The sequence below is a fragment of the Rhipicephalus microplus genome, chromosome 9, assembly GCF_043290135.1.
Source record: "Rhipicephalus microplus isolate Deutch F79 chromosome 9, USDA_Rmic, whole genome shotgun sequence".
NCBI lineage: Eukaryota > Metazoa > Arthropoda > Arachnida > Ixodida > Ixodidae > Rhipicephalus > Rhipicephalus microplus.
The window spans coordinates 68461392-68482295 of NC_134708.1; the positions used below are offsets into that span (position 1 = coordinate 68461392).

Consider the following 20904-nt stretch of genomic DNA (forward strand, 5'->3'; position numbering starts at 1 on the left):
AAAAATTACTGCTCCCCGTCGGGGAATCGAACACCGGTCTCTCGCGTGACAGGCGGGGATACCGACCACTATACTAACGAGGATATGCGCATTCAAGGCAGACACGACGGTATAGTATGCGAGATCACAACTCTAGTTTGACATGACTGTTTCAGTGAGAGAAAAAAAAGCACCTGGCGCTCGAGCTTCCCCATTACATTAGCTTACTCTGGAGGAGATGGAGAAAACGAAGAATAATACCGAATCGTATAGCAGTGCACGTTCAATTTTCACCCTATGGTAACTAACAAATTACTTCTCCCCGTCGGGGAATCGAACCCTGGTCTCCCGCGTGACAGGCGGGAATACTGTCCACTATACTAACGAGGATATGCGCATGCACGGCAGACACGACGGTATAGTCTGCGAGATCACAACTCTAGCTTGACATGACGTTTTCAGTGGGAGAGAAAAAAAACAAAGACACCTGGCGCTCGAGCTTCCCCATTATATTAGCTTACTCTGGAGGAGATGGAAAAAACGAAGATTATTTTGCCGAATGGTATAGCAGTGCAGGTTAAATTTTCGCCCTATGGTAACTAAAAAATTACTGCTCCCCGTCGGGGAATCGAACACCGGTCTCTCGCGTGACAGGCGGGGATACTGTCCACTATACTAACGAGGATATGCGCATGCACGGCAGACACGACGGTATAGTCTGCGAGATCACAACTCTAGCTTGACATGACTGTTTCAGTGGGAGAGAAAAAAAACAAAGACACCTGGCGCTCGAGCTTCCCAATTATATTAGCTTACTCTGGAGGAGATGGAAAAAACGAAGATTATTTTGCCGAATGGTATAGCAGTGCAGGTTAAATTTTCGCCCTATGGTAACTAAAAAATTACTGCTCCCCGTCGGGGAATCGAACACCGGTCTCTCGCGTGACAGGCGGGGATACTGTCCACTATACTAACGAGGATATGCGCATGCACGGCAGACACGACGGTATAGTATGCGAGATCACAACTCTAGCTTGACATGACTGTTTCAGTGGGAGAGAAAAAAAACAAAGACACCTGGCGCTCGAGCTTCCCCATTATATTAGCTTACTCTGGAGGAGATGGAAAAAACGAAGATTATTTTGCCGAATGGTATAGCAGTGCAGGTTAAATTTTCGCCCTATGGTAACTAAAAAATTACTGCTCCCCGTCGGGGAATCGAACACCGGTCTCTCGCGTGACAGGCGGGGATACTGACCACTATACTAACGAGGATATGCGCATGCACGGCAGACACGACGGTATAGTCTGCGAGATCACAACTCTAGCTTGACATGACGTTTTCAGTGGGAGAGAAAAAAAACAAAGACACCTGGCGCTCGAGCTTCCCTATTATATTAGCTTACTCTGGAGGAGATGGAAAAAACGAAGATTATTTTGCCGAATGGTATAGCAGTGCAGGTTAAATTTTCGCCCTATGGTAACTAAAAAATTACTGCTCCCCGTCGGGGAATCGAACACCGGTCTCTCGCGTGACAGGCGGGGATACTGACCACTATACTAACGGGGATATGCGCATGCACGGCAGACACGACGGTATAGTCTGCGAGATCACAACTCTAGCTTGACATGACGTTTTCAGTGGGAGAGAAAAAAAACAAAGACACCTGGCGCTCGAGCTTCCCCATTATATTAGCTTACTCTGGAGGAGATGGAAAAAACGAAGATTATTTTGCCGAATGGTATAGCAGTGCAGGTTAAATTTTCGCCCTATGGTAACTAAAAAATTACTGCTCCCCGTCGGGGAATCGAACACCGGTCTCTCGCGTGACAGGCGGGGATACTGTCCACTATACTAACGAGGATATGCGCATGCACGGCAGACACGACGGTATAGTCTGCGAGATCACAACTCTAGCTTGACATGACGTTTTCAGTGGGAGAGAAAAAAAACAAAGACACCTGGCGCTCGAGCTTCCCCATTATATTAGCTTACTCTGGAGGAGATGGAAAAAACGAAGATTATTTTGCCGAATGGTATAGCAGTGCAGGTTAAATTTTCGCCCTATGGTAACTAAAAAATTACTGCTCCCCGTCGGGGAATCGAACACCGGTCTCTCGCGTGACAGGCGGGGATACTGATCACTATACTAACGAGGATATGCGCATGCACGGCAGACACGACGGTATAGTCTGCGAGATCACAACTCTAGCTTGACATGACGTTTTCAGTGGGAGAGAAAAAAAACAAAGACACCTGGCGCTCGAGCTTCCCCATTATATTAGCTTACTCTGTAGGAGATGGAAAAAACGAAGATTATTTTGCCGAATGGTATAGCAGTGCAGGTTAAATTTTCGCCCTATGGTAACTAAAAAATTACTGCTCCCCGTCGGGGAATCGAACACCGGTCTCTCGCGTGACAGGCGGGGATACTGTCCACTATACTAACGAGGATATGCGCATGCACGGCAGACACGACGGTATAGTCTGCGAGATCACAACTCTAGCTTGACATGACGTTTTCAGTGGGAGAGAAAAAAAACAAAGACACCTGGCGCTCGAGCTTCCCCATTATATTAGCTTACTCTGGAGGAGATGGAAAAAACGAAGATTATTTTGCCGAATGGTATAGCAGTGCAGGTTAAATTTTCGCCCTATGGTAACTAAAAAATTACTGCTCCCCGTCGGGGAATCGAACACCGGTCTCTCGCGTGACAGGCGGGGATACTGTCCACTATACTAACGAGGATATGCGCATGCACGGCAGACACGACGGTATAGTCTGCGAGATCACAACTCTAGCTTGACATGACGTTTTCAGTGGGAGAGAAAAAAAACAAAGACACCTGGCGCTCGAGCTTCCCCATTATATTAGCTTACTCTGGAGGAGATGGAAAAAACGAAGATTATTTTGCCGAATGGTATAGCAGTGCAGGTTAAATTTTCGCCCTATGGTAACTAAAAAATTACTGCTCCCCGTCGGGGAATCGAACACCGGTCTCTCGCGTGACAGGCGGGGATACTGACCACTATACTAACGGGGATATGCGCATGCACGGCAGACACGACGGTATAGTCTGCGAGATCACAACTCTAGCTTGACATGACGTTTTCAGTGGGAGAGAAAAAAAACAAAGACACCTGGCGCTCGAGCTTCCCCATTATATTAGCTTACTCTGGAGGAGATGGAAAAAACGAAGATTATTTTGCCGAATGGTATAGCAGTGCAGGTTAAATTTTCGCCCTATGGTAACTAAAAAATTACTGCTCCCCGTCGGGGAATCGAACACCGGTCTCTCGCGTGACAGGCGGGGATACTAACCACTATACTAACGAGGATATGCGCATGCACGGCAGACATGACGGTATAGTCTGCGAGATCACAACTCTAGCTTGACATGACGTTTTCAGTGGGAGAGAAAAAAAACAGACACCTGGCGCTCGAGCTTCCCCATTATATTAGCTTACTCTGGAGGAGATGGAAAAAACGAAGATTATTTTGCCGAATGGTATAGCAGTGCAGGTTAAATTTTCGCCCTATGGTAACTAAAAAATTACTGCTCCCCGTCGGGGAATCGAACACCGGTCTCTCGCGTGACAGGCGGGGATACTGACCACTATACTAACGAGGATATGCGCATGCACGGCAGACATGACGGTATAGTCTGCGAGATCACAACTCTAGCTTGACATGACGTTTTCAGTGGGAGAGAAAAAAAACAGACACCTGGCGCTCGAGCTTCCCCATTATATTAGCTTACTCTGGAGGAGATGGAAAAAACGAAGATTATTTTGCCGAATGGTATAGCAGTGCAGGTTAAATTTTCGCCCTATGGTAACTAAAAAATTACTGCTCCCCGTCGGGAATCGAACACGGGTCTCTCGCGTGACAGGCGGGGATACTGACCACTATACTAACGGGGATATGCGCATGCACGGCAGACACGACGGTATAGTCTGCGAGATCACAACTCTAGCTTGACATGACGTTTTCAGTGGGAGAGAAAAAAAACAAAGACACCTGGCGCTCGAGCTTCCCCATTATATTAGCTTACTCTGGAGGAGATGGAAAAAACGAAGATTATTTTGCCGAATGGTATAGCAGTGCAGGTTAAATTTTCGCCCTATGGTAACTAAAAAATTACTGCTCCCCGTCGGGGAATCGAACACCGGTCTCTCGCGTGACAGGCGGGGATACTGTCCACTATACTAACGAGGATATGCGCATGCACGGCAGACACGACGGTATAGTCTGCGAGATCACAACTCTAGCTTGACATGACGTTTTCAGTGGGAGAGAAAAAAAACAAAGACACCTGGCGCTCGAGCTTCCCCATTATATTAGCTTACTCTGGAGGAGATGGAAAAAACGAAGATTATTTTGCCGAATGGTATAGCAGTGCAGGTTAAATTTTCGCCCTATGGTAACTAAAAAATTACTGCTCCCCGTCGGGGAATCGAACACCGGTCTCTCGCGTGACAGGCGGGGATACTGACCACTATACTAACGGGGATATGCGCATGCACGGCAGACACGACGGTATAGTCTGCGAGATCACAACTCTAGCTTGACATGACGTTTTCAGTGGGAGAGAAAAAAAACAAAGACACCTGGCGCTCGAGCTTCCCCATTATATTAGCTTACTCTGGAGGAGATGGAAAAAACGAAGATTATTTTGCCGAATGGTATAGCAGTGCAGGTTAAATTTTCGCCCTATGGTAACTAAAAAATTACTGCTCCCCGTCGGGGAATCGAACACCGGTCTCTCGCGTGACAGGCGGGGATACTGTCCACTATACTAACGGGGATATGCGCATGCACGGCAGACACGACGGTATAGTCTGCGAGATCACAACTCTAGCTTGACATGACGTTTTTAGTGGGAGAGAAAAAAAACAAAGACACCTGGCGCTCGAGCTTCCCCATTATATTAGCTTACTCTGGAGGAGATGGAAAAAACGAAGATTATTTTGCCGAATGGTATAGCAGTGCAGGTTAAATTTTCGCCCTATGGTAACTAAAAAATTACTGCTCCCCGTCGGGGAATCGAACACCGGTCTCTCGCGTGACAGGCGGGGATACTGTCCACTATACTAACGGGGATATGCGCATGCACGGCAGACACGGCGGTATAGTCTGCGAGATCACAACTCTAGCTTGACATGACGTTTTCAGTGGGAGAGAAAAAAAACAAAGACACCTGGCGCTCGAGCTTCCCCATTATATTAGCTTACTCTGGAGGAGATGGAAAAAACGAAGATTATTTTGCCGAATGGTATAGCAGTGCAGGTTAAATTTTCGCCCTATGGTAACTAAAAAATTACTGCTCCCCGTCGGGGAATCGAACACCGGTCTCTCGCGTGACAGGCGGGGATACTGACCACTATACTAACGGGGATATGCGCATGCACGGCAGACACGACGGTATAGTCTGCGAGACCACAACTCTAGCTTGACATGACGTTTTCAGTGGGAGAGAAAAAAAACAAAGACACCTGGCGCTCGAGCTTCCCCATTATATTAGCTTACTCTGGAGGAGATGGAAAAAACGAAGATTATTTTGCCGAATGGTATAGCAGTGCAGGTTAAATTTTCGCCCTATGGTAACTAAAAAATTACTGCTCCCCGTCGGGGAATCGAACACCGGTCTCTCGCGTGACAGGCGGGGATACTGTCCACTATACTAACGAGGATATGCGCATGCACGGCAGACACGACGGTATAGTCTGCGAGATCACAACTCTAGCTTGACATGACGTTTTCAGTGGGAGAGAAAAAAAACAAAGACACCTGGCGCTCGAGCTTCCCCATTATATTAGCTTACTCTGGAGGAGATGGAAAAAACGAAGATTATTTTGCCGAATGGTATAGCAGTGCAGGTTAAATTTTCGCCCTATGGTAACTAAAAAATTACTGCTCCCCGTCGGGGAATCGAACACCGGTCTCTCGCGTGACAGGCGGGGATACTGACCACTATACTAACGGGGATATGCGCATGCACGGCAGACACGACGGTATAGTCTGCGAGATCACAACTCTAGCTTGACATGACGTTTTCAGTGGGAGAGAAAAAAAACAAAGACACCTGGCGCTCGAGCTTCCCCATTATATTAGCTTACTCTGGAGGAGATGGAAAAAACGAAGATTATTTTGCCGAATGGTATAGCAGTGCAGGTTAAATTTTCGCCCTATGGTAACTAAAAAATTACTGCTCCCCGTCGGGGAATCGAACACCGGTCTCTCGCGTGACAGGCGGGGATACTGTCCACTATACTAACGGGGATATGCGCATGCACGGCAGACACGACGGTATAGTCTGCGAGATCACAACTCTAGCTTGACATGACGTTTTTAGTGGGAGAGAAAAAAAACAAAGACACCTGGCGCTCGAGCTTCCCCATTATATTAGCTTACTCTGGAGGAGATGGAAAAAACGAAGATTATTTTGCCGAATGGTATAGCAGTGCAGGTTAAATTTTCGCCCTATGGTAACTAAAAAATTACTGCTCCCCGTCGGGGAATCGAACACCGGTCTCTCGCGTGACAGGCGGGGATACTGTCCACTATACTAACGGGGATATGCGCATGCACGGCAGACACGACGGTATAGTCTGCGAGATCACAACTCTAGCTTGACATGACGTTTTTAGTGGGAGAGAAAAAAAACAAAGACACCTGGCGCTCGAGCTTCCCCATTATATTAGCTTACTCTGGAGGAGATGGAAAAAACGAAGATTATTTTGCCGAATGGTATAGCAGTGCAGGTTAAATTTTCGCCCTATGGTAACTAAAAAATTACTGCTCCCCGTCGGGGAATCGAACACCGGTCTCTCGCGTGACAGGCGGGGATACTGTCCACTATACTAACGGGGATATGCGCATGCACGGCAGACACGACGGTATAGTCTGCGAGATCACAACTCTAGCTTGACATGACGTTTTCAGTGGGAGAGAAAAAAAACAAAGACACCTGGCGCTCGAGCTTCCCCATTATATTAGCTTACTCTGGAGGAGATGGAAAAAACGAAGATTATTTTGCCGAATGGTATAGCAGTGCAGGTTAAATTTTCGCCCTATGGTAACTAAAAAATTACTGCTCCCCGTCGGGGAATCGAACACCGGTCTCTCGCGTGACAGGCGGGGATACTGACCACTATACTAACGGGGATATGCGCATGCACGGCAGACACGACGGTATAGTCTGCGAGATCACAACTCTAGCTTGACATGACGTTTTCAGTGGGAGAGAAAAAAAACTAAGACACCTGGCGCTCGAGCTTCCCCATTATATTAGCTTACTCTGGAGGAGATGGAAAAAACGAAGATTATTTTGCCGAATGGTATAGCAGTGCAGGTTAAATTTTCGCCCTATGGTAACTAAAAAATTACTGCTCCCCGTCGGGGAATCGAACACCGGTCTCTCGCGTGACAGGCGGGGATACTGTCCACTATACTAACGGGGATATGCGCATGCACGGCAGACACGACGGTATAGTCTGCGAGATCACAACTCTAGCTTGACATGACGTTTTTAGTGGGAGAGAAAAAAAACAAAGACACCTGGCGCTCGAGCTTCCCCATTATATTAGCTTACTCTGGAGGAGATGGAAAAAACGAAGATTATTTTGCCGAATGGTATAGCAGTGCAGGTTAAATTTTCGCCCTATGGTAACTAAAAAATTACTGCTCCCCGTCGGGGAATCGAACACCGGTCTCTCGCGTGACAGGCGGGGATACTGTCCACTATACTAACGGGGATATGCGCATGCACGGCAGACACGACGGTATAGTCTGCGAGATCACAACTCTAGCTTGACATGACGTTTTTAGTGGGAGAGAAAAAAAACAAAGACACCTGGCGCTCGAGCTTCCCCATTATATTAGCTTACTCTGGAGGAGATGGAAAAAACGAAGATTATTTTGCCGAATGGTATAGCAGTGCAGGTTAAATTTTCGCCCTATGGTAACTAAAAAATTACTGCTCCCCGTCGGGGAATCGAACACCGGTCTCTCGCGTGACAGGCGGGGATACTGTCCACTATACTAACGGGGATATGCGCATGCACGGCAGACACGACGGTATAGTCTGCGAGATCACAACTCTAGCTTGACATGACGTTTTCAGTGGGAGAGAAAAAAAACAAAGACACCTGGCGCTCGAGCTTCCCCATTATATTAGCTTACTCTGGAGGAGATGGAAAAAACGAAGATTATTTTGCCGAATGGTATAGCAGTGCAGGTTAAATTTTTGCCCTATGGTAACTAAAAAATTACTGCTCCCCGTCGGGGAATCGAACACCGGTCTCTCGCGTGACAGGCGGGGATACTGACCACTATACTAACGGGGATATGCGCATGCACGGCAGACACGACGGTATAGTCTGCGAGACCACAACTCTAGCTTGACATGACGTTTTCAGTGGGAGAGAAAAAAAACAAAGACACCTGGCGCTCGAGCTTCCCCATTATATTAGCTTACTCTGGAGGAGATGGAAAAAACGAAGATTATTTTGCCGAATGGTATAGCAGTGCAGGTTAAATTTTCGCCCTATGGTAACTAAAAAATTACTGCTCCCCGTCGGGGAATCGAACACCGGTCTCTCGCGTGACAGGCGGGGATACTGTCCACTATACTAACGAGGATATGCGCATGCACGGCAGACACGACGGTATAGTCTGCGAGATCACAACTCTAGCTTGACATGACGTTTTTAGTGGGAGAGAAAAAAAACAAAGACACCTGGCGCTCGAGCTTCCCCATTATATTAGCTTACTCTGGAGGAGATGGAAAAAACGAAGATTATTTTGCCGAATGGTATAGCAGTGCAGGTTAAATTTTCGCCCTATGGTAACTAAAAAATTACTGCTCCCCGTCGGGGAATCGAACACCGGTCTCTCGCGTGACAGGCGGGGATACTGTCCACTATACTAACGAGGATATGCGCATGCACGGCAGACACGACGGTATAGTCTGCGAGATCACAACTCTAGCTTGACATGACGTTTTCAGTGGGAGAGAAAAAAAACAAAGACACCTGGCGCTCGAGCTTCCCCATTATATTAGCTTACTCTGGAGGAGATGGAAAAAACGAAGATTATTTTGCCGAATGGTATAGCAGTGCAGGTTAAATTTTCGCCCTATGGTAACTAAAAAATTACTGCTCCCCGTCGGGGAATCGAACACCGGTCTCTCGCGTGACAGGCGGGGATACCGTCCACTATACTAACGAGGATATGCGCATGCACGGCAGACACGACGGTATAGTATGCGAGATAACAACTCTAGTTTGACATGACTGTTTCAGTGAGAGAATAAAAAGCACCTGGCGCTCGAGCTTCCCCATTACATTAGCTTACTCTGGAGGAGATGGAGAAAACGAAGAATAATACCGAATCGTATAGCAGTGCACGTTCAATTTTCACCCTATGGTAACTAACAAATTACTTCTCCCCGTCGGGGAATCGAACCCTGGTCTCCCGCGTGACAGGCGGGGATACTGACCACTATACTAACGGGGATATGCGCATGCACGGCAGACACGACGGTATAGTCTGCGAGATCACAACTCTAGCTTGACATGACTGTTTCAGTGGGAGAGAAAAAAAACAAAGACACCTGGCGCTCGAGCTTCCCCATTATATTAGCTTACTCTGGAGGAGATAGAAAAAACGAAGATTATTTTGCCGAATGGTATAGCAGTGCAGGTTAAATTTTCGCCCTATGGTAACTAAAAAATTACTGCTCCCCGTCGGGGAATCGAACACCGGTCTCTCGCGTGACAGGCGGGGATACTGTCCACTATACTAACGAGGATATGCGCATGCACGGCAGACACGACGGTATAGTCTGCGAGATCACAACTCTAGCTTGACATGACGTTTTCAGTGGGAGAGAAAAAAAACAAAGACACCTGGCGCTCGAGCTTCCCCATTATATTAGCTTACTCTGGAGGAGATGGAAAAAACGAAGATTATTTTGCCGAATGGTATAGCAGTGCAGGTTAAATTTTCGCCCTATGGTAACTAAAAAATTACTGCTCCCCGTCGGGGAATCGAACACCGGTCTCTCGCGTGACAGGCGGGGATACCGACCACTATACTAACGAGGATATGCGCATTCAAGGCAGACACGACGGTATAGTATGCGAGATAACAACTCTAGTTTGACATGACTGTTTCAGTGAGAGAATAAAAAGCACCTGGCGCTCGAGCTTCCCCATTACATTAGCTTACTCTGGAGGAGATGGAGAAAACGAAGAATAATACCGAATCGTATAGCAGTGCACGTTCAATTTTCACCCTATGGTAACTAACAAATTACTTCTCCCCGTCGGGGAATCGAACCCTGGTCTCCCGCGTGACAGGCGGGAATACTGTCCACTATACTAACGAGGATATGCGCATGCACGGCAGACACGACGGTATAGTCTGCGAGATCACAACTCTAGCTTGACATGACGTTTTCAGTGGGAGAGAAAAAAAACAAAGACACCTGGCGCTCGAGCTTCCCCATTATATTAGCTTACTCTGGAGGAGATGGAAAAAACGAAGATTATTTTGCCGAATGGTATAGCAGTGCAGGTTAAATTTTCGCCCTATGGTAACTAAAAAATTACTGCTCCCCGTCGGGGAATCGAACACCGGTCTCTCGCGTGACAGACGGGGATACCGACCACTATACTAACGAGGATATGCGCATTCAAGGCAGACACGACGGTATAGTATGCGAGATAACAACTCTAGTTTGACATGACTGTTTCAGTGAGAGAATAAAAAGCACCTGGCGCTCGAGCTTCCCCATTACATTAGCTTACTCTGGAGGAGATGGAGAAAACGAAGAATAATACCGAATCGTATAGCAGTGCACGTTCAATTTTCACCCTATGGTAACTAACAAATTACTTCTCCCCGTCGGGGAATCGAACCCTGGTCTCCCGCGTGACAGGCGGGGATACTGACCACTATACTAACGGGGATATGCGCATGCACGGCAGACACGACGGTATAGTCTGCGAGATCACAACTCTAGCTTGACATGACTGTTTCAGTGGGAGAGAAAAAAAACAAAGACACCTGGCGCTCGAGCTTCCCCATTATATTAGCTTACTCTGGAGGAGATAGAAAAAACGAAGATTATTTTGCCGAATGGTATAGCAGTGCAGGTTAAATTTTCGCCCTATGGTAACTAAAAAATTACTGCTCCCCGTCGGGGAATCGAACACCGGTCTCTCGCGTGACAGGCGGGGATACTGACCACTATACTAACGAGGATATGCGCATTCAAGGCAGACACGACGGTATAGTATGCGAGATCACAACTCTAGTTTGACATGACTGTTTCAGTGAGAGAAAAAAAAGCACCTGGCGCTCGAGCTTCCCCATTACATTAGCTTACTCTGGAGGAGATGGAGAAAACGAAGAATAATACCGAATCGTATAGCAGTGCACGTTCAATTTTCACCCTATGGTAACTAACAAATTACTTCTCCCCGTCGGGGAATCGAACCCTGGTCTCCCGCGTGACAGGCGGGAATACTGTCCACTATACTAACGAGGATATGCGCATGCACGGCAGACACGACGGTATAGTCTGCGAGATCACAACTCTAGCTTGACATGACTGTTTCAGTGGGAGAGAAAAAAAACAAAGACACCTGGCGCTCGAGCTTCCCCATTATATTAGCTTACTCTGGAGGAGATGGAAAAAACGAAGATTATTTTGCCGAATGGTATAGCAGTGCAGGTTAAATTTTCGCCCTATGGTAACTAAAAAATTACTGCTCCCCGCCGGGGAATCGAACACCGGTCTCTCGCGTGACAGGCGGGGATACTGTCCACTATACTAACGAGGATATGCGCATGCACGGCAGACACGACGGTATAGTCTGCGAGATCACAACTCTAGCTTGACATGACGTTTTCAGTGGGAGAGAAAAAAAACAAAGACACCTGGCGCTCGAGCTTCCCCATTATATTAGCTTACTCTGGAGGAGATGGAAAAAACGAAGATTATTTTGCCGAATGGTATAGCAGTGCAGGTTAAATTTTCGCCCTATGGTAACTAAAAAATTACTGCTCCCCGTCGGGGAATCGAACACCGGTCTCTCGCGTGACAGGCGGGGATACCGACCACTATACTAACGAGGATATGCGCATTCAAGGCAGACACGACGGTATAGTATGCGAGATCACAACTCTAGTTTGACATGACTGTTTCAGTGAGAGAAAAAAAAGCACCTGGCGCTCGAGCTTCCCCATTACATTAGCTTACTCTGGAGGAGATGGAGAAAACGAAGAATAATACCGAATCGTATAGCAGTGCACGTTCAATTTTCACCCTATGGTAACTAACAAATTACTTCTCCCCGTCGGGGAATCGAACCCTGGTCTCCCGCGTGACAGGCGGGAATACTGTCCACTATACTAACGAGGATATGCGCATGCACGGCAGACACGACGGTATAGTCTGCGAGATCACAACTCTAGCTTGACATGACTGTTTCAGTGGGAGAGAAAAAAAACAAAGACACCTGGCGCTCGAGCTTCCCCATTATATTAGCTTACTCTGGAGGAGATGGAAAAAACGAAGATTATTTTGCCGAATGGTATAGCAGTGCAGGTTAAATTTTCGCCCTATGGTAACTAAAAAATTACTGCTCCCCGTCGGGGAATCGAACACCGGTCTCTCGCGTGACAGGCGGGGATACTGTCCACTATACTAACGAGGATATGCGCATGCACGGCAGACACGACGGTATAGTCTGCGAGATCACAACTCTAGCTTGACATGACTGTTTCAGTGAGAGAAAAAAAAGCACCTGGCGCTCGAGCTTCCCCATTACATTAGCTTACTCTGGAGGAGATGGAGAAAACGAAGAATAATACCGAATCGTATAGCAGTGCACGTTCAATTTTCACCCTATGGTAACTAACAAATTACTTCTCCCCGTCGGGGAATCGAACCCTGGTCTCCCGCGTGACAGGCGGGAATACTGTCCACTATACTAACGAGGATATGCGCATGCACGGCAGACACGACGGTATAGTCTGCGAGATCACAACTCTAGCTTGACATGACTGTTTCAGTGGGAGAGAAAAAAAACAAAGACACCTGGCGCTCGAGCTTCCCCATTATATTAGCTTACTCTGGAGGAGATGGAAAAAACGAAGATTATTTTGCCGAATGGTATAGCAGTGCAGGTTAAATTTTCGCCCTATGGTAACTAAAAAATTACTGCTCCCCGTCGGGGAATCGAACACCGGTCTCTCGCGTGACAGGCGGGGATACTGTCCACTATACTAACGAGGATATGCGCATGCACGGCAGACACGACGGTATAGTCTGCGAGATCACAACTCTAGCTTGACATGACTGTTTCAGTGAGAGAAAAAAAAGCACCTGGCGCTCGAGCTTCCCCATTACATTAGCTTACTCTGGAGGAGATGGAGAAAACGAAGAATAATACCGAATCGTATAGCAGTGCACGTTCAATTTTCACCCTATGGTAACTAACAAATTACTTCTCCCCGTCGGGGAATCGAACCCTGGTCTCCCGCGTGACAGGCGGGAATACTGTCCACTATACTAACGAGGATATGCGCATGCACGGCAGACACGACGGTATAGTCTGCGAGATCACAACTCTAGCTTGACATGACTGTTTCAGTGGGAGAGAAAAAAAACAAAGACACCTGGCGCTCGAGCTTCCCCATTATATTAGCTTACTCTGGAGGAGATGGAAAAAACGAAGATTATTTTGCCGAATGGTATAGCAGTGCAGGTTAAATTTTCGCCCTATGGTAACTAAAGAATTACTGCTCCCCGTCGGGGAATCGAACACCGGTCTCTCGCGTGACAGGCGGGGATACTGTCCACTATACTAACGAGGATATGCGCATGCACGGCAGACACGACGGTATAGTATGCGAGATCACAACTCTAGTTTGACATGACTGTTTCAGTGAGAGAAAAAAAAGCACCTGGCGCTTGAGCTTCCCCATTACATTAGCTTACTCTGGAGGAGATGGAGAAAACGAAGAATAATACCGAATCGTATAGCAGTGCACGTTCAATTTTCACCCTATGGTAACTAACAAATTACTTCTCCCCGTCGGGGAATCGAACCCTGGTCTCCCGCGTGACAGGCGGGAATACTGTCCACTATACTAACGAGGATATGCGCATGCACGGCAGACACGACGGTATAGTCTGCGAGATCACAACTCTAGCTTGACATGACGTTTTCAGTGGGAGAGAAAAAAAACAAAGACACCTGGCGCTCGAGCTTCCCCATTATATTAGCTTACTCTGGAGGAGATGGAAAAAACGAAGATTATTTTGCCGAATGGTATAGCAGTGCAGGTTAAATTTTCGCCCTATGGTAACTAAAAAATTACTGCTCCCCGTCGGGGAATCGAACACCGGTCTCTCGCGTGACAGGCGGGGATACTGTCCACTATACTAACGAGGATATGCGCATGCACGGCAGACACGACGGTATAGTCTGCGAGATCACAACTCTAGCTTGACATGACTGTTTCAGTGGGAGAGAAAAAAAACAAAGACACCTGGCGCTCGAGCTTCCCCATTATATTAGCTTACTCTGGAGGAGATGGAAAAAACGAAGATTATTTTGCCGAATGGTATAGCAGTGCAGGTTCAATTTTCGCCCTATGGTAACTAAAAAATTACTGCTCCCCGTCGGGGAATCGAACACCGGTCTCTCGCGTGACAGGCGGGGATACTGTCCACTATACTAACGAGGATATGCGCATGCACGGCAGACACGACGGTATAGTATGCGAGATCACAACTCTAGCTTGACATGACTGTTTCAGTGGGAGAGAAAAAAAACAAAGACACCTGGCGCTCGAGCTTCCCCATTATATTAGCTTACTCTGGAGGAGATGGAAAAAACGAAGATTATTTTGCCGAATGGTATAGCAGTGCAGGTTAAATTTTCGCCCTATGGTAACTAAAAAATTACTGCTCCCCGTCGGGGAATCGAACACCGGTCTCTCGCGTGACAGGCGGGGATACTGTCCACTATACTAACGAGGATATGCGCATGCACGGCAGACACGACGGTATAGTCTGCGAGATCACAACTCTAGCTTGACATGACGTTTTCAGTGGGAGAGAAAAAAAACAAAGACACCTGGCGCTCGAGCTTCCCCATTATATTAGCTTACTCTGGAGGAGATGGAAAAAACGAAGATTATTTTGCCGAATGGTATAGCAGTGCAGGTTAAATTTTCGCCCTATGGTAACTAAAAAATTACTGCTCCCCGTCGGGGAATCGAACACCGGTCTCTCGCGTGACAGGCGGGGATACTGACCACTATACTAACGGGGATATGCGCATGCACGGCAGACACGACGGTATAGTCTGCGAGATCACAACTCTAGCTTGACATGACGTTTTCAGTGGGAGAGAAAAAAAACAAAGACACCTGGCGCTCGAGCTTCCCCATTATATTAGCTTACTCTGGAGGAGATGGAAAAAACGAAGATTATTTTGCCGAATGGTATAGCAGTGCAGGTTAAATTTTCGCCCTATGGTAACTAAAAAATTACTGCTCCCCGTCGGGGAATCGAACACCGGTCTCTCGCGTGACAGGCGGGGATACTGTCCACTATACTAACGAGGATATGCGCATGCACGGCAGACACGACGGTATAGTCTGCGAGATCACAACTCTAGCTTGACATGACGTTTTCAGTGGGAGAGAAAAAAAACAAAGACACCTGGCGCTCGAGCTTCCCCATTATATTAGCTTACTCTGGAGGAGATGGAAAAAACGAAGATTATTTTGCCGAATGGTATAGCAGTGCAGGTTAAATTTTCGCCCTATGGTAACTAAAAAATTACTGCTCCCCGTCGGGGAATCGAACACCGGTCTCTCGCGTGACAGGCGGGGATACTGTCCACTATACTAACGAGGATATGCGCATGCACGGCAGACACGACGGTATAGTCTGCGAGATCACAACTCTAGCTTGACATGACGTTTTCAGTGGGAGAGAAAAAAAACAAAGACACCTGGCGCTCGAGCTTCCCCATTATATTAGCTTACTCTGGAGGAGATGGAAAAAACGAAGATTATTTTGCCGAATGGTATAGCAGTGCAGGTTAAATTTTCGCCCTATGGTAACTAAAAAATTACTGCTCCCCGTCGGGGAATCGAACACCGGTCTCTCGCGTGACAGGCGGGGATACTGACCACTATACTAACGGGGATATGCGCATGCACGGCAGACACGACGGTATAGTCTGCGAGATCACAACTCTAGCTTGACATGACGTTTTCAGTGGGAGAGAAAAAAAACAAAGACACCTGGCGCTCGAGCTTCCCCATTATATTAGCTTACTCTGGAGGAGATGGAAAAAACGAAGATTATTTTGCCGAATGGTATAGCAGTGCAGGTTAAATTTTCGCCCTATGGTAACTAAAAAATTACTGCTCCCCGTCGGGGAATCGAACACCGGTCTCTCGCGTGACAGGCGGGGATACTGTCCACTATACTAACGAGGATATGCGCATGCACGGCAGACACGACGGTATAGTCTGCGAGATCACAACTCTAGCTTGACATGACGTTTTCAGTGGGAGAGAAAAAAAACAAAGACACCTGGCGCTCGAGCTTCCCCATTATATTAGCTTACTCTGGAGGAGATGGAAAAAACGAAGATTATTTTGCCGAATGGTATAGCAGTGCAGGTTAAATTTTCGCCCTATGGTAACTAAAAAATTACTGCTCCCCGTCGGGGAATCGAACACCGGTCTCTCGCGTGACAGGCGGGGATACTGTCCACTATACTAACGAGGATATGCGCATGCACGGCAGACACGACGGTATAGTCTGCGAGATCACAACTCTAGCTTGACATGACGTTTTCAGTGGGAGAGAAAAAAAACAAAGACACCTGGCGCTCGAGCTTCCCCATTATATTAGCTTACTCTGGAGGAGATGGAAAAAACGAAGATTATTTTGCCGAATGGTATAGCAGTGCAGGTTAAATTTTCGCCCTATGGTAACTAAAAAATTACTGCTCCCCGTCGGGAATCGAACACCGGTCTCTCGCGTGACAGGCGGGGATACTGACCACTATACTAACGGGGATATGCGCATGCACGGCAGACACGACGGTATAGTCTGCGAGATCACAACTCTAGCTTGACATGACGTTTTCAGTGGGAGAGAAAAAAAACAAAGACACCTGGCGCTCGAGCTTCCCCATTATATTAGCTTACTCTGGAGGAGATGGAAAAAACGAAGATTATTTTGCCGAATGGTATAGCAGTGCAGGTTAAATTTTCGCCCTATGGTAACTAAAAAATTACTGCTCCCCGTCGGGGAATCGAACACCGGTCTCTCGCGTGACAGGCGGGGATACTGTCCACTATACTAACGAGGATATGCGCATGCACGGCAGACACGACGGTATAGTCTGCGAGATCACAACTCTAGCTTGACATGACGTTTTCAGTGGGAGAGAAAAAAAACAAAGACACCTGGCGCTCGAGCTTCCCCATTATATTAGCTTACTCTGGAGGAGATGGAAAAAACGAAGATTATTTTGCCGAATGGTATAGCAGTGCAGGTTAAATTTTCGCCCTATGGTAACTAAAAAATTACTGCTCCCCGTCGGGGAATCGAACACCGGTCTCTCGCGTGACAGGCGGGGATACTGTCCACTATACTAACGAGGATATGCGCATGCACGGCAGACACGACGGTATAGTCTGCGAGATCACAACTCTAGCTTGACATGACGTTTTCAGTGGGAGAGAAAAAAAACAAAGACACCTGGCGCTCGAGCTTCCCCATTATATTAGCTTACTCTGGAGGAGATGGAAAAAACGAAGATTATTTTGCCGAATGGTATAGCAGTGCAGGTTAAATTTTCGCCCTATGGTAACTAAAAAATTACTGCTCCCCGTCGGGGAATCGAACACCGGTCTCTCGCGTGACAGGCGGGGATACTGTCCACTATACTAACGAGGATATGCGCATGCACGGCAGACACGACGGTATAGTCTGCGAGATCACAACTCTAGCTTGACATGACGTTTTCAGTGGGAGAGAAAAAAAACAAAGACACCTGGCGCTCGAGCTTCCCCATTATATTAGCTTACTCTGGAGGAGATGGAAAAAACGAAGATTATTTTGCCGAATGGTATAGCAGTGCAGGTTAAATTTTCGCCCTATGGTAACTAAAAAATTACTGCTCCCCGTCGGGGAATCGAACACCGGTCTCTCGCGTGACAGGCGGGGATACTGTCCACTATACTAACGAGGATATGCGCATGCACGGCAGACACGACGGTATAGTCTGCGAGATCACAACTCTAGCTTGACATGACGTTTTCAGTGGGAGAGAAAAAAAACAAAGACACCTGGCGCTCGAGCTTCCCCATTATATTAGCTTACTCTGGAGGAGATGGAAAAAACGAAGATTATTTTGCCGAATGGTATAGCAGTGCAGGTTAAATTTTCGCCCTACGGTATTTAAAAAATTACTGCTCCCCGTCGGGGAATCGAACACCGGTCTCTCGCGTGACAGGCGGGGATACTGTCCACTATACTAACGAGGATATGCGCATGCACGGCAGACACGACGGTATAGTCTGCGAGATCACAACTCTAGCTTGACATGACGTTTTCAGTGGGAGAGAAAAAAAACAAAGACACCTGGCGCTCGAGCTTCCCCATTATATTAGCTTACTCTGGAGGAGATGGAAAAAACGAAGATTATTTTGCCGAATGGTATAGCAGTGCAGGTTAAATTTTCGCCCTATGGTAACTAAAAAATTACTGCTCCCCGTCGGGGAATCGAACACCGGTCTCTCGCGTGACAGGCGGGGATACTGACCACTATACTAACGGGGATATGCGCATGCACGGCAGACACGACGGTATAGTCTGCGAGATCACAACTCTAGCTTGACATGACGTTTTCAGTGGGAGAGAAAAAAAACAAAGACACCTGGCGCTCGAGCTTCCCCATTATACTAGCTTACTCTGGAGGAGATGGAAAAAACGAAGATTATTTTGCCGAATGGTATAGCAGTGCAGGTTAAATTTTCGCCCTATGGTAACTAAAAAATTACTGCTCCCCGTCGGGGAATCGAACACCGGTCTCTCGCGTGACAGGCGGGGATACTGTCCACTATACTAACGAGGATATGCGCATGCACGGCAGACACGACGGTATAGTCTGCGAGATCACAACTCTAGCTTGACATGACGTTTTTAGTGGGAGAGAAAAAAAACAAAGACACCTGGCGCTCGAGCTTCCCCATTATATTAGCTTACTCTGGAGGAGATGGAAAAAACGAAGATTATTTTGCCGAATGGTATAGCAGTGCAGGTTAAATTTTCGCCCTATGGTAACTAAAAAATTACTGCTCCCCGTCGGGGAATCGAACACCGGTCTCTCGCGTGACAGGCGGGGATACTGTCCACTATACTAACGAGGATATGCGCATGCACGGCAGACACGACGGTATAGTCTGCGAGATCACAACTCTAGCTTGACATGACTGTTTCAGTGGGAGAGAAAAAAAACAAAGACACCTGGCGCTCGAGCTTCCCCATTATATTAGCTTACTCTGGAGGAGATGGAAAAAACGAAGATTATTTTGCCGAATGGTATAGCAGTGCAGGTTAAATTTTCGCCCTATGGTAACTAAAAAATTACTGCTCCCCGTCGGGGAATCGAACACCGGTCTCTCGCGTGACAGGCGGGGATACTGTCCACTATACTAACGAGGATATGCGCATGCACGGCAGACACGACGGTATAGTCTGCGAGATCACAACTCTAGCTTGACATGACGTTTTCAGTGGGAGAGAAAAAAAACAAAGACACCTGGCGCTCGAGCTTCCCCATTATATTAGCTTACTCTGGAGGAGATGGAAAAAACGAAGATTATTTTGCCGAATGGTATAGCAGTGCAGGTTAAATTTTCGCCCTATGGTAACTAAAAAATTACTGCTCCCCGTCGGGGAATCGAACACCGGTCTCTCGCGTGACAGGCGGGGATACTGTCCACTATACTAACGAGGATATGCGCATGCACGGCAGACACGACGGTATAGTCTGCGAGATCACAACTCTAGCTTGACATGACTGTTTCAGTGGGAGAGAAAAAAAACAAAGACACCTGGCGCTCGAGCTTCCCCATTATATTAGCTTACTCTGGAGGAGATGGAAAAAACGAAGATTATTTTGCCGAATGGTATAGCAGTGCAGGTTAAATTTTCGCCCTATGGTAACTAAAAAATTACTGCTCCCCGTCGGGGAATAGAACACCGGTCTCTTGCGTGACAGGCGGGGATACTGTCCACTATACTAACGAGGATATGCGCATGCACGGCAGACACGACGGTATAGTCTGCGAGATCACAACTCTAGCTTGACATGACGTTTTCAGTGGGAGAGAAAAAAAACAAAGACACCTGGCGCTCGAGCTTCCCCATTATATTAGCTTACTCTGGAGGAGATGGAAAAAACGAAGATTATTTTGCCGAATGGTATAGCAGTGCAGGTTAAATTTTCGCCCTATGGTAACTAAAAAATTACTGCTCCCCGTCGGGGAATCGAACACCGGTCTCTCGCGTGACAGGCGGGGATACTGACTACTATACTAACGGGGATATGCGCATGCACGGCAGACACGACGGTATAGTCTGCGAGATCACAACTCTAGCTTGACATGACGTTTTCAGTGGGAGAGAAAAAAAACAAAGACACCTGGCGCTCGAGCTTCCCCATTATATTAGCTTACTCTGGAGGAGATGGAAAAAACGAAGATTATTTTGCCGAATGGTATAGCAGTGCAGGTTAAATTTTCGCCCTATGGTAACTAAAAAATTACTGCTCCCCGTCGGGGAATCGAACACCGGTCTCTCGCG

At 47.2% G+C, this 20904-nt stretch overlaps 9 non-coding genes across 9 annotated transcripts; all 9 read right to left on the reverse strand.

The window, feature by feature from the left end:
- Positions 1 to 297: 297 nt before the first annotated feature.
- Positions 298 to 369, reverse strand: TRNAD-GUC (transfer RNA aspartic acid (anticodon GUC)). Its single transcript has one exon. It is a non-coding gene; the product is annotated as a tRNA-Asp (tRNA).
- A 9059-nt stretch (positions 370 to 9428) lies between these two features.
- On the reverse strand, positions 9429 to 9500 carry TRNAD-GUC (transfer RNA aspartic acid (anticodon GUC)). Its single transcript has one exon. It is a non-coding gene; the product is annotated as a tRNA-Asp (tRNA).
- An 804-nt stretch (positions 9501 to 10304) lies between these two features.
- TRNAD-GUC (transfer RNA aspartic acid (anticodon GUC)) lies at positions 10305 to 10376 on the reverse strand. Its single transcript has one exon. It is a non-coding gene; the product is annotated as a tRNA-Asp (tRNA).
- Positions 10377 to 10885: 509 nt separating this feature from the next.
- On the reverse strand, positions 10886 to 10957 carry TRNAD-GUC (transfer RNA aspartic acid (anticodon GUC)). Its single transcript has one exon. It is a non-coding gene; the product is annotated as a tRNA-Asp (tRNA).
- A 509-nt stretch (positions 10958 to 11466) lies between these two features.
- Positions 11467 to 11538, reverse strand: TRNAD-GUC (transfer RNA aspartic acid (anticodon GUC)). Its single transcript has one exon. It is a non-coding gene; the product is annotated as a tRNA-Asp (tRNA).
- An 804-nt stretch (positions 11539 to 12342) lies between these two features.
- TRNAD-GUC (transfer RNA aspartic acid (anticodon GUC)) lies at positions 12343 to 12414 on the reverse strand. The gene has a single exon. It is a non-coding gene; the product is annotated as a tRNA-Asp (tRNA).
- Positions 12415 to 12923: 509 nt separating this feature from the next.
- Positions 12924 to 12995, reverse strand: TRNAD-GUC (transfer RNA aspartic acid (anticodon GUC)). The gene has a single exon. It is a non-coding gene; the product is annotated as a tRNA-Asp (tRNA).
- A 509-nt stretch (positions 12996 to 13504) lies between these two features.
- Positions 13505 to 13576, reverse strand: TRNAD-GUC (transfer RNA aspartic acid (anticodon GUC)). The gene has a single exon. It is a non-coding gene; the product is annotated as a tRNA-Asp (tRNA).
- Positions 13577 to 14085: 509 nt separating this feature from the next.
- TRNAD-GUC (transfer RNA aspartic acid (anticodon GUC)) lies at positions 14086 to 14157 on the reverse strand. Its single transcript has one exon. It is a non-coding gene; the product is annotated as a tRNA-Asp (tRNA).
- Positions 14158 to 20904: the final 6747 nt, after the last annotated feature.